The sequence below is a fragment of the Hippocampus guttulatus genome, chromosome 17 (assembly GCF_054856545.1).
Source record: "Hippocampus guttulatus isolate MCC_2025c chromosome 17, RoL_Hgut_1.0, whole genome shotgun sequence".
NCBI lineage: Eukaryota > Metazoa > Chordata > Actinopteri > Syngnathiformes > Syngnathidae > Hippocampus > Hippocampus guttulatus.
The window spans coordinates 15,200,103-15,214,467 of NC_141277.1; positions in this window are offsets into that span (position 1 = coordinate 15,200,103).

Sequence of the window (14,365 nt, forward strand, 5' to 3'; positions counted from 1 at the left end):
AATTAGCATACTGCGCATGGTTGAGGTCAGGACATTGAATTGAAGAAACAATTGATGAACGGAGATACGTTTAAAAAGACATTTTGTTGATTTAGCTTGTCTAGGGAACAGCAAGAACGTCTCTATGTTCACATATCAGGTTGATTTTGTCTGTCTGACTGCCCCAGCAAGTAGTACTTTCTATTGTCAAATCCAAGCCAGTGCTCAAATTGGGTCAATGAAACTGACTCGGTCGGGAAAGACTTTAGTTTTCTGAACTTTGCTCACCTGTGAATGGATCATTTTCACCTTACCAAACGGCCTCCCTCTTCTTACAGTGGAGAAGTTGCGGAAATGCAGTCACAACAACTTTAAAAAGAGATTTGCAATTGAAGCGCAACTCCACCCCTGAATACTTTGTCAATGGGTAATTTGGCCAACAGGAATGTATTGCAACCCCCGCTCCCTTGTAATGAATAGGCTACATTGGTTGTCAATTCATGAGATCCTGATCAGCGGGAACAGCTGTCTGCTGAAAATGTCACAAGCGAGACCAACCGTAAAGGACGCAATTTGAAAAGAAAAACATTTGCCTTCCCATTTAAGGTAATCAAAATGAACATCTTTCAAATGTGTCAGCAATATTAAATGAGCCAAATGCCGCATGGAATCACCAGAACTACCCCAACAAAAAGCACTTACTGCTTTCTGAACACGAGTGAGTGCTTAGGTTTGAGTAATCTGAGTGATGCATTTGCCTATTTAGCTTGGCTGAGGTCAAGGCATTGCGTTGTAAACTAGGAACAAGCATAGTCTCGAGAGTCACCAGAACTACCCCAACAAGAAGCACTTCCTGCTTTCAGAGTACAATTGAGTGCTTAGGTTTGAGTAATCTAAGTGATGCATTGGCCTATTTAGCCATGCTGAGGTTAGGGCTTTGCGTTGAAAATTAGGAACAAGCGTATTCTGGAGGATCACCAGAACTACCCCAACAAGAAGCACTTACTGATTTGAGAATACCAGTGAGTGCTTAGGTTTGAGTAATCTAAGTGATGCATTGACCTATTTAGCCATGCTGAGGTTAGGGCTTTGCATTGAAAATTAGGAACAAGCGTAGTCTGGAGGATCACCAGAACTACCCCAACAAGAAGCACTTACTGCTTTCTGAACACAAGTGAGTGCTTAGGTTTGAGTAATCTAAGTGATGCATTGACCTATTTAGCCATGCTGAGGTTAGGGCTTTGCGTTGAAAATTAGGAACAAGCGTAGTCTGGAGGATCACCAGAACTACCCCAACAAGAAGCACTTACTGCTTTCTGAACACAAGTGAGTGCTAAATTTTGAGTAATCTGAGTGATGCATTGGCCTATTTAGCTTGGCTGAGGTCAAGGCATTGCGTTGAAAACCAGGAAAGAGCGAAGTCTGGAGGATCACCAGAACTACCCCAACAAGAAGCACTTACTGCTTTCAGAATACAAGTGAGTGCTTAGGTTTGAGTAATCTTAGTGATGCATTGGCCTATTTAGCTTGGCTGAGGTCAAGGCATTGCGTTGAAAAATTGGAACAAGCGTAGTCCTGAGGATCACCAGAACTACCCCAACAAGAAGCACTTACTGATTTGAGAATACCAGTGAGTGCTTAGGTTTGAGTAATCTAAGTGATGCATTGGCCTATTTAGCCATGCTGAGGTTAGGGCTTTGCGTTGAAAACTAGGAACAAGCAGTCTCGAGAGTCACCAGAACTACCCCAACAAGAAGCACTTACTGCTTTCTGAACACAAGTGAGTGCTAAGTTTTGAGTAATCTTAGTGATGCATTGGCCTAATTAGCTTGTCTGAGGTTAAGGCATCTCTTTGAAAACTAGGAACAGGCGTAGTCTGGAGAGTCACAAGAACTGCCCCAACAAGAAGCACTTACTGCTTTCTGAACACAAGTGAGTGCTTTTGTTTGAGTAACGTTTGTGATGCATTGGCCTATTTAGCTTGGCTGTGGTCAAGGCATTGCCTTGAAAACTAGGAACAATCATGGTCTCGAGAGTCACCAGAACTACCCCAACACGAAGCACTTACTGCTTTCAGAATACCAGTGAGTGTTTAGGTTTGAGTAATATAAGTGATGCATTGGCCTATTTAGCCATGCTGAGGTTAGGGCTTTGCGTTGAAAACTAGGAACAAGCAGAGTCTCGAGAGTCACCAGAACTACCCCAACAAGAAGCACTTACAGCTTTCTGAACACAAGTGAGTGCTTCGATTTGAGTAATCTGAGTGATGCATTGGCCTAATTAGCTTGTCTGAGGTTAAGGCATCTCTTTGAAAACTAGGAACAGGCGTAGTCTGGAGAGTCACAAGAACTACCCCAACAGGAAGCACTTACTGCTTTCAGAACACGTCGGTGCTGATGTTTGGGTAATCTTGCTGACAAATTAGCATACTGCGCATGGTTGAGGTCAGGACATTGAATTGAAGAAACAATTGATGAACGGAGATACGTTTAAAAAGACATTTTGTTGATTTAGCTTGTCTAGGGAACAGCAAGAATGTCTCTGTGTTCACATATGAGGTTGATTTTGTCTGTCTGACTGCCCCAGCAAGTAGCACTTTCTATTGTCAAATACAAGCCAGTGCTCAAATTGGGTCAATGAAACTGACTTGGTAGGGAAAGACTTTAGTTTTGTGAACTTTGCTCACCTGTGAACGGATAATTTTACCTTACCAAACGGCCTCCCTCTTCTTACGGTGGAGAAGTTGCGGAAATGCAGTCACAACAACTTTAAATAGAGATTTGCAATTGAAGCGCAACTCCACCCCCATGAATACTTTGTCAATGGGTAATTTGGCCAATAGGAATGTATTGCAACCCCCGCCCCTTGTAATGAATAGGCTACATTGGTTCTCAATTCATGAGATCCTGATCAACGGGAACAGCTGTCTGCTGAAAACGTCACAAGCGAGACCAACCGTAAAGGACGCAATTTGAAAAGAAAAACATTTGCCTTCCCAATTAAGGTAATCAAAATGAACATATTTCAAATGTGTCAGCAATATAAAATGAGCCAAATGCCGCATGGAATCACCAGAATTACCCCAACAAAAAGCACTTACTGCTTTCTGAACACGAGTGAGTGCTTAGGTTTGAGTAATCTGAGTGATGCATTTGCCTATTTAGCTTGGCTGAGGTCAAGGCATTGCGTTGAAAACTAGGAACAAGCATAGTCTCGAGAGTCACCAGAACTACCCCAACAAGAAGCACTTCCTGATTTCAGAGTACAAGTGAGTGCTAAATTTTGAGTAATCTGAGTGATGCATTGGCCTATTTAGCTTGGCTGAGGTTAGGGCTTTGCGTTGAAAACCAGGAAAGAGCGTAGTCTGGAGGATCACCAGAACTACCCCAACAAGAAGCACTTACTGCTTTCAGAATACAAGTGAGTGCTTAGGTTTGAGTAATCTTAGTGATGCATTGGCCTATTTAGCTTGGCTGAGGTTAGGGCATTGCGTTGAAAACTAGGAACAAGCATAGTCTCGAGAGTCACCAGAACTACCCCAACAAGAAGCACTTACTGCTTTCTGAACACAAGTGAGTGCTAAGTTTTTAGTAATCTGAGTGATGCATTGGCCTAATTAGCTTGTCTGAGGTTAAGGCATCTCTTTGAAAACTAGGAACAGGCGTAGTCTGGAGAGTCACAAGAACTACCCCAACAAGAAGCACTTACTGCTTTCAGAACACGTCGGTGCTGATGTTTGGGTAATCTTGCTGACAAATTAGCATACTGCGCATGGTTGAGGTCAGGACATTGAATTGAAGAAACAATTGATGAACGGAGATACGTTTAAAAAGACATTTTGTTGATTTAGCTTGTCTAGGGAACAGCAAGAATGTCTCTGTGTTCACATATGAGGTTGATTTTGTCTGTCTGACTGCCCCAGCAAGTAGCACTTTCTATTGTCAAATACAAGCCAGTGCTCAAATTGGGTCAATGAAACTGACTTGGTAGGGAAAGACTTTAGTTTTGTGAACTTTGCTCACCTGTGAACGGATAATTTTACCTTACCAAACGGCCTCCCTCTTCTTACGGTGGAGAAGTTGCGGAAATGCAGTCACAACAACTTTAAATAGAGATTTGCAATTGAAGCGCAACTCCACCCCCATGAATACTTTGTCAATGGGTAATTTGGCCAATAGGAATGTATTGCAACCCCCGCCCCTTGTAATGAATAGGCTACATTGGTTCTCAATTCATGAGATCCTGATCAACGGGAACAGCTGTCTGCTGAAAACGTCACAAGCGAGACCAACCGTAAAGGACGCAATTTGAAAAGAAAAACATTTGCCTTCCCAATTAAGGTAATCAAAATGAACATATTTCAAATGTGTCAGCAATATAAAATGAGCCAAATGCCGCATGGAATCACCAGAATTACCCCAACAAAAAGCACTTACTGCTTTCTGAACACGAGTGAGTGCTTAGGTTTGAGTAATCTGAGTGATGCATTTGCCTATTTAGCTTGGCTGAGGTCAAGGCATTGCGTTGAAAACTAGGAACAAGCATAGTCTCGAGAGTCACCAGAACTACCCCAACAAGAAGAACTTCCTGCTTTCAGAGTACAAGTGAGTGCTTAGGTTTGAGTAATCTAAGTGATGCATTGGACTATTTAGCTTGGCTGAGGTCAAGGATTTGCGTTGAAAACTAGGAACAAGCATAGTCTCGAGAGTCACCAGAACTACATCAACAAGAAGCACTTACAGCTTTCTGAACACGAGTGAGTGCTTTTGTTCGAGTAACCTTCATGATGCATTGGCCTATTTAGCTTGGCTGAGGTCAAGGCATTGCGTTGAAAACTAGGAACAAGCGTAGTCTGGAGGATCACCAGAACTACCCCAACAAGAAGCACTTACTGCTTTCAGAATACAAGTGAGTGCTTAGGTTTGAGTAATCTTAGTGATGCATTGGCCTATTTAGCTTGGCTGAGGTTAGGGCTTTGCGTTGAAAACCAGGAAAGAGCGTAGTCTGGAGGATCACCAGAACTACCCCAACAAGAAGCACTTCCTGCTTTCAGAGTACAAGTGAGTGCTTAGGTTTGAGTAATCTAAGTGATGCATTGGCCTATTTAGCTTGGCTGAGGTTAGGGCTTTGCGTTGAAAACTAGGAACAAGCAGTCTCGAGAGTCACCAGAACTACCCCAACAAGAAGCACTTACTGCTTTCTGAACACAAGTGAGTGCTAAGTTTTGAGTAATCTGAGTGATGCATTGGCCTATTTAGCTTGGCTGAGGTTAGGGCTTTGCGTTGAAAACCAGGAAAGAGCGTAGTCTGGAGGATCACCAGAACTACCCCAACAAGAAGCACTTACTGCTTTCAGAATACAAGTGAGTGCTTAGGTTTGAGTAATCTTAGTGATGCATTGGCCTATTTAGCTTGGCTGAGGTTAGGGCATTGCGTTGAAAACTAGGAACAAGCATAGTCTCGAGAGTCACCAGAACTACCCCAACAAGAAGCACTTACTGCTTTCTGAACACAAGTGAGTGCTAAGTTTTTAGTAATCTTAGTGATGCATTGGCCTAATTAGCTTGTCTGAGGTTAAGGCATCTCTTTGAAAACCAGGAACAGGCGTAGTCTGGAGAGTCACAAGAACTGCCCCAACAAAAAGCACTTACTGCTTTCTGAACACGAGTGAGTGCTTAGGTTTGAGTAATCTGAGTGATGCATTGGACTATTTAGCTTGGCTGAGGTCAAGGATTTGCGTTGAAAACTAGGAACAAGCATAGTCTCGAGAGTCACCAGAACTACCCCAACAAGAAGCACTTACAGCTTTCTGAACACGAGTGAGTGCTTTTGTTCGAGTAACCTTCATGATGCATTGGCCTATTTAGCTTGGCTGAGGTCAAGGCATTGCGTTGAAAACTAGGAACAAGCGTAGTCTGGAGGATCACCAGAACTACCCCAACAAGAAGCACTTACTGCTTTCTGAACACGAGTGAGTGCTTTTGTTCGAGTAACCTTCGTGATGCATTGGCCTATTTAGCTTGGCTGAGGCCAAGGCATTGCGTTGAAAACTAGGAATAAAAGTAGTCTGGAGAGTGACCAGAACTACCCCAACAAGAAGCACTTACCGTATTTTCACGACTATAAGGCGCCATTAAAAGTCTTAAATTTTCTCCAAAATGGACAGGACGCCTTATAATGCGGAGCGTCTAGTGTATGAGCCGAGTTCCAAAGCATGACTGAGAACGCTTCTGGCCGACACGCTGTTTATATAGAGAAAAGGCGGAGTGAGTGACGACAGGCATGCGGAAGTCCGCCAATGAGTGAAGGGTGGGCGTGTAAGAGTACGCTGAAGGCACGTCCCGAGCAGGTACCAGTCGCCAATGAGGTGAAGGGTGGGCGTGTAAGAGGACGCTAAAGGCACGCCCCTAGCAGGTACTTGTCGCCAATGAGTGAAGGGTGAGCGTGTAGGAGGTGAAGAGAAAAACGTGAGTACATTGTAAAATGGCTAAATAAAGTACAACCGAACTCAGTTTTGCTTCCGTTGCCTTTTTAAAAAGGTGTTTTTAGCGTGCGTGTGTGCATGCATGCCATATGTTTAAGCTGCCGTATGTTTTACCATGACTGGCTGCGCCCAATAATACAGTGCATTTTGTGTATGTGTCAAATACAGAAATAGCACCCCTTACTGAGACTGCGCCCAACAACACGGTGCGCCGATCGTGAAAATACGGTACTACTTTCGGAATACAAGTGAGTGCTTAGGTTTGAGTGATCTTAGTGATTCATTGGCCTATTTAGCTTGGCTGAGGTCAAGGCATTTTGTTGAAAACTAGGAACAAGCAGTCTCGAGAGTCACCAGAACTACCCCAACAAGAAGCACTTACAACGCTCTGAACACAAAAGAGTGCTAAGTTTTGAGTAATCTTAGTGATGCATTGGCCTATTTAGCTTGGCTGAGGTCAAGGCATTGCGTTGAAAACTAGGAACAAGCGTAGTCTGGAGGATCACCAGAACAACCCAACAAGAAGCACTTACTGCTTTCAGAATACAAGTGAGTGCTTAGGTTGGAATAATCTTTGTGATGCATTGGCCTATTTAGCTTGGCTGAGGTCAAGGCATTGGGTCCAAAACTAGGAACAAGTGAAATCTGGAGGATCACCAGAACTACCCCAACAAGAAGCACTTACTGTTTTCTAAACACGAGTGAGTGCTTTTGTTTGAGTAACCTTCGTGATGCATTGGCCTATTTAGCTTGGCTGAGTTCAAGGCATTGCGTTGAAAACTAGGAATAAAAGTAGTCTGGAGAGTCACCAGAACTACCCCAACAAGAAGCACTTCCTGCTTTCAGAGTACAAGTGAGTGCTTAGGTTTGAGTAATCTAAGTGATGCATTGGCCTATTTAGCTTGGCTGAGGTTAGGGCTTTGCGTTGAAAACTAGGAACAAGCAGTCTCGAGAGTCACCAGAACTACCCCAACAAGAAGCACTTACTGCTTTCTGAACACAAGTGAGTGCTAAGTTTTGAGTAATCTGAGTGATGCATTGGTCTATTTAGCTTGGCTGAGGTTAGGGCTTTGCGTTGAAAACCAGGAAAGAGCGTAGTCTGGAGGATCACCAGAACTACCCCAACAAGAAGCACTTACTGCTTTCAGAATACAAGTGAGTGCTTAGGTTTGAGTAATCTTAGTGATGCATTGGCCTATTTAGCTTGGCTGAGGTTAGGGCATTGCGTTGAAAACTAGGAACAAGCATAGTCTGGAGGATCACCAGAACTACCCCAACAAGAAGCACTTACTGATTTGAGAATACCAGTGAGTGCTTAGGTTTGAGTAATCTAAGTGATCCATTGGCCTATTTAGCCATGCTGAGGTTAGGGCTTTGCGTTGAAAACTAGGAACAAGCAGAGTCTCGAGAGTCACCAGAACTACCCCAGCAAGAAGCACTTACTGCTTTCTGAACACAAGTGAGTGCTAAGTTTTGAGTAATCTTAGTGATGCATTGGCCTAATTAGCTTGTCTGAGGTTAAGGCATCTCTTTGAAAACTAGGAACAGGCGTAGTCTTGAGAGTCACAAGAACTACCCCAACAAGAAGCACTTACTGCTTTCAGAACACGTCTGTGCTGATGTTTGGGTAATCTTGCTGACAAATTAGCATACTGCGCATGGTTGAGGTCAGGACATTGAATTGAAGAAACAATTGATGAACGGAGATACGTTTAAAAAGACATTTTGTTGATTTAGCTTGTCTAGGGAACAGCAAGAACGTCTCTATGTTCACATATGAGGTTGATTTTGTCTGTCTGACTGCCCCAGCAAGTAGCACTTTCTATTGTCAAATACAAGCCTATGCTCAAATTGGGTCAATGAAACTGACTTGGTAGGGAAAGACTTTAGTTTTGTGAACTTTGCTCACCTGTGAACGGATAATTTTACCTTACCAAACGGCCTCCCTCTTCTTACGGAGGAGAGGTTGCGCAAATGCAGTCACAACAACTTTAAATAGAGATTTGCAATTGAAGCTAAACTCCACCCCCATGAAAACTTTGTCAATGGGTAATTTGGCCAATAGGAATGTATTGCAACCCCCGCCCCCTTGTAATGAATAGGCTACATTGGTTCTCAATTCATGAGATCCTGATCAACGGGAACAGCTGTCTGCTGAAAACGTCACAAGCGAGACCAACCGTAAAGGACGCAATTTGAAAAGAAAAACATTTGCCTTCCCATTTAAGGTAATCAAAATGAAAATATTTCAAATGTGTCAGCAATATAAAATGAGCCAAATGCCGCATGGAATCACCAGAATTACCCCAACAAAAAGCACTTACTTCTTTCTGAACACGAGTGAGTGCTTAGGTTTGAGTAATCTGAGTGATGCATTTGCCTATTTAGCTTGGCTGAGGTCAAGGCATTGCGTTGAAAACTAGGAACAAGCATAGTCTCGAGAGTCACCAGAACTACCCCAACAAGAAGCACTTCCTGCTTTCAGAGTACAAGTGAGTGCTTAGGTTTGAGTAATCTAAGTGATGCATTGGCCTATTTAGCTTGGCTGAGGTTAGGGCATTGCGTTGAAAACTAGGAACAAGCATAGTCTGGAGGATCACCAGAACTACCCCAACAAGAAGCACTTACTGATTTGAGAATACCAGTGAGTGCTTAGGTTTGAGTAATATAAGTGATGCATTGGCCTATTTAGCCATGCTGAGGTTAGGGCTTTGCGTTGAAAACTAGGAACAAGCAGAGTCTCGAGAGTCACCAGAACTGCCCCAACAAGAAGCACTTACAGCTTTCTGAACACAAGTGAGTGCTTCGATTTGAGTAATCTGAGTGATGCATTGGCCTATTTAGCTTGGCTGAGGTCAAGGCATTGCGTTGAAAACCAGGAAAGAGCGTAGTCTGGAGGATCACCAGAACTACCCCAACAAGTAGCACTTACTGCTTTCAGAATACAAGTGAGTGCTTAGGTTTGAGTAATCTTAGTGATGCATTGGCCTATTTAGCTTGGCTGAGGTTAGGGCATTGCGTTGAAACTAGGAACAATTATAGTCTGGAGGATCACCAGAACTACACCAACAAGAAGCACTTACTGATTTGAGAATACAAGTCAGTGCTTCGATTTGAGTAATCTTAGTGATGCATTTGCCTAATTAGCTTGTCTGAGGTTAAGGCATTGCTGTGAAAACTAGGAACATGCCTAGTGTGGAGAGTCACAAGAACTACCGCAACAGAAGCACTTACTGCTTTCAGAACACGTCTGTGCTGATGTTTGGGTAATCTTGCTGACAAATTAGCATACTGCGCATGGTTGAGGTCAGGACATTGAATTGAAGAAACAATTGATGAACGGAGATACGTTTAAAAAGACATTTTGTTGATTTAGCTTGTCTAGGGAACAGCAAGAACGTCTCTATGTTCACATATCAGGTTGATTTTGTCTGTCTGACTGCCCCAGCAAGTAGTACTTTCTATTGTCAAATCCAAGCCAGTGCTCAAATTGGGTCAATGAAACTGACTCGGTCGGGAAAGACTTTAGTTTTCTGAACTTTGCTCACCTGTGAATGGATCATTTTCACCTTACCAAACGGCCTCCCTCTTCTTACAGTGGAGAAGTTGCGGAAATGCAGTCACAACAACTTTAAAAAGAGATTTGCAATTGAAGCGCAACTCCACCCCTGAATACTTTGTCAATGGGTAATTTGGCCAACAGGAATGTATTGCAACCCCCGCTCCCTTGTAATGAATAGGCTACATTGGTTGTCAATTCATGAGATCCTGATCAGCGGGAACAGCTGTCTGCTGAAAATGTCACAAGCGAGACCAACCGTAAAGGACGCAATTTGAAAAGAAAAACATTTGCCTTCCCATTTAAGGTAATCAAAATGAACATCTTTCAAATGTGTCAGCAATATTAAATGAGCCAAATGCCGCATGGAATCACCAGAACTACCCCAACAAAAAGCACTTACTGCTTTCTGAACACGAGTGAGTGCTTAGGTTTGAGTAATCTGAGTGATGCATTTGCCTATTTAGCTTGGCTGAGGTCAAGGCATTGCGTTGTAAACTAGGAACAAGCATAGTCTCGAGAGTCACCAGAACTACCCCAACAAGAAGCACTTCCTGCTTTCAGAGTACAATTGAGTGCTTAGGTTTGAGTAATCTAAGTGATGCATTGGCCTATTTAGCCATGCTGAGGTTAGGGCTTTGCGTTGAAAATTAGGAACAAGCGTATTCTGGAGGATCACCAGAACTACCCCAACAAGAAGCACTTACTGATTTGAGAATACCAGTGAGTGCTTAGGTTTGAGTAATCTAAGTGATGCATTGACCTATTTAGCCATGCTGAGGTTAGGGCTTTGCATTGAAAATTAGGAACAAGCGTAGTCTGGAGGATCACCAGAACTACCCCAACAAGAAGCACTTACTGCTTTCTGAACACAAGTGAGTGCTTAGGTTTGAGTAATCTAAGTGATGCATTGACCTATTTAGCCATGCTGAGGTTAGGGCTTTGCGTTGAAAATTAGGAACAAGCGTAGTCTGGAGGATCACCAGAACTACCCCAACAAGAAGCACTTACTGCTTTCTGAACACAAGTGAGTGCTAAATTTTGAGTAATCTGAGTGATGCATTGGCCTATTTAGCTTGGCTGAGGTCAAGGCATTGCGTTGAAAACCAGGAAAGAGCGAAGTCTGGAGGATCACCAGAACTACCCCAACAAGAAGCACTTACTGCTTTCAGAATACAAGTGAGTGCTTAGGTTTGAGTAATCTTAGTGATGCATTGGCCTATTTAGCTTGGCTGAGGTCAAGGCATTGCGTTGAAAAATTGGAACAAGCGTAGTCCTGAGGATCACCAGAACTACCCCAACAAGAAGCACTTACTGATTTGAGAATACCAGTGAGTGCTTAGGTTTGAGTAATCTAAGTGATGCATTGGCCTATTTAGCCATGCTGAGGTTAGGGCTTTGCGTTGAAAACTAGGAACAAGCAGTCTCGAGAGTCACCAGAACTACCCCAACAAGAAGCACTTACTGCTTTCTGAACACAAGTGAGTGCTAAGTTTTGAGTAATCTTAGTGATGCATTGGCCTAATTAGCTTGTCTGAGGTTAAGGCATCTCTTTGAAAACTAGGAACAGGCGTAGTCTGGAGAGTCACAAGAACTGCCCCAACAAGAAGCACTTACTGCTTTCTGAACACAAGTGAGTGCTTTTGTTTGAGTAACGTTTGTGATGCATTGGCCTATTTAGCTTGGCTGTGGTCAAGGCATTGCCTTGAAAACTAGGAACAATCATGGTCTCGAGAGTCACCAGAACTACCCCAACACGAAGCACTTACTGCTTTCAGAATACCAGTGAGTGTTTAGGTTTGAGTAATATAAGTGATGCATTGGCCTATTTAGCCATGCTGAGGTTAGGGCTTTGCGTTGAAAACTAGGAACAAGCAGAGTCTCGAGAGTCACCAGAACTACCCCAACAAGAAGCACTTACTGCTTTCTGAACACAAGTGAGTGCTTCGATTTGAGTAATCTTAGTGATGCATTGGCCTAATTAGCTTGTCTGAGGTTAAGGCATCTCTTTGAAAACTAGGAACAGGCGTAGTCTTGAGAGTCACAAGAACTACCCCAACAAGAAGCACTTACTGCTTTCAGAACACGTCTGTGCTGATGTTTGGGTAATCTTGCTGACAAATTAGCATACTGCGCATGGTTGAGGTCAGGACATTGAATTGAAGAAACAATTGATGAACGGAGATACGTTTAAAAAGACATTTTGTTGATTTAGCTTGTCTAGGGAACAGCAAGAACGTCTCTATGTTCACATATCAGGTTGATTTTGTCTGTCTGACTAGCCCAGCAAGTAGCACTTTCTATTGTCAAATACAAGCCAGTGCTCAAATTGGGTCAATGAAACTGACTTGGTAGGGAAAGACTTTAGTTTTGTGAACTTTGCTCACCTGTGAATGGATCATTTTACCTTACCAAACGGCCTCCCTCTTCTTACGGTGGAGAAGTTGCGGAAATGCAGTCACAACAACTTTAAATAGAGATTTGCAATTGAAGCGCAACTCCACCCCCATGAATACTTTGTCAATGGGTAATTTGGCCAATAGGAATGTATTGCAACCCCCGCCCCTTGTAATGAATAGGCTACATTGGTTCTCAATTCATGAGATCCTGATCAACGGGAACAGCTGTCTGCTGAAAACGTCACAAGCGAGACCAACCGTAAAGGACGCAATTTGAAAAGAAAAACATTTGCCTTCCCAATTAAGGTAATCAAAATGAACATATTTCAAATGTGTCAGCAATATAAAATGAGCCAAATGCCGCATGGAATCACCAGAATTACCCCAACAAAAAGCACTTACTGCTTTCTGAACACGAGTGAGTGCTTAGGTTTGAGTAATCTGAGTGATGCATTTGCCTATTTAGCTTGGCTGAGGTCAAGGCATTGCGTTGAAAACTAGGAACAAGCATAGTCTCGAGAGTCACCAGAACTACCCCAACAAGAAGCACTTCCTGCTTTCAGAGTACAAGTGAGTGCTAAGTTTTGAGTAATCTGAGTGATGCATTGGCCTATTTAGCTTGGCTGAGGTTAGGGCTTTGCGTTGAAAACCAGGAAAGAGCGTAGTCTGGAGGATCACCAGAACTACCCCAACAAGAAGCACTTACTGCTTTCAGAATACAAGTGAGTGCTTAGGTTTGAGTAATCTTAGTGATGCATTGGCCTATTTAGCTTGGCTGAGGTTAGGGCATTGCGTTGAAAACTAGGAACAAGCATAGTCTCGAGAGTCACCAGAACTACCCCAACAAGAAGCACTTACTGCTTTCTGAACACAAGTGAGTGCTAAGTTTTTAGTAATCTTAGTGATGCATTGGCCTAATTAGCTTGTCTGAGGTTAAGGCATCTCTTTGAAAACCAGGAACAGGCGTAGTCTGGAGAGTCACAAGAACTGCCCCAACAAAAAGCACTTACTGCTTTCTGAACACGAGTGAGTGCTTAGGTTTGAGTAATCTGAGTGATGCATTGGACTATTTAGCTTGGCTGAGGTCAAGGATTTGCGTTGAAAACTAGGAACAAGCATAGTCTCGAGAGTCACCAGAACTACCCCAACAAGAAGCACTTACAGCTTTCTGAACACGAGTGAGTGCTTTTGTTCGAGTAACCTTCATGATGCATTGGCCTATTTAGCTTGGCTGAGGTCAAGGCATTGCGTTGAAAACTAGGAACAAGCGTAGTCTGGAGGATCACCAGAACTACCCCAACAAGAAGCACTTACTGCTTTCTGAACACGAGTGAGTGCTTTTGTTCGAGTAACCTTCGTGATGCATTGGCCTATTTAGCTTGGCTGAGGCCAAGGCATTGCGTTGAAAACTAGGAATAAAAGTAGTCTGGAGAGTGACCAGAACTACCCCAACAAGAAGCACTTACCGTATTTTCACGACTATAAGGCGCCATTAAAAGTCTTAAATTTTCTCCAAAATGGACAGGACGCCTTATAATGCGGAGCGTATGAGCCGAGTTCCAAAGCATGACTGAGAACGCTTCTGGCCGACACGCTGTTTATATAGAGAAAAGGCGGAGTGAGTGACGACAGGCATGCGGAAGTCCGCCAATGAGTGAAGGGTGGGCGTGTAAGAGTACGCTGAAGGCACGTCCCGAGCAGGTACCAGTCGCCAATGAGGTGAAGGGTGGGCGTGTAAGAGGACGCTAAAGGCACGCCCCTAGCAGGTACTTGTCGCCAATGAGTGAAGGGTGAGCGTGTAGGAGGTGAAGAGAAAAACGTGAGTACATTGTAAAATGGCTAAATAAAGTACAACCGAACTCAGTTTTGCTTCCGTTGCCTTTTTAAAAAGGTGTTTTTAGCGTGCGTGTGTGCATGCATGCCATATGTTTAAGCTGCCGTATGT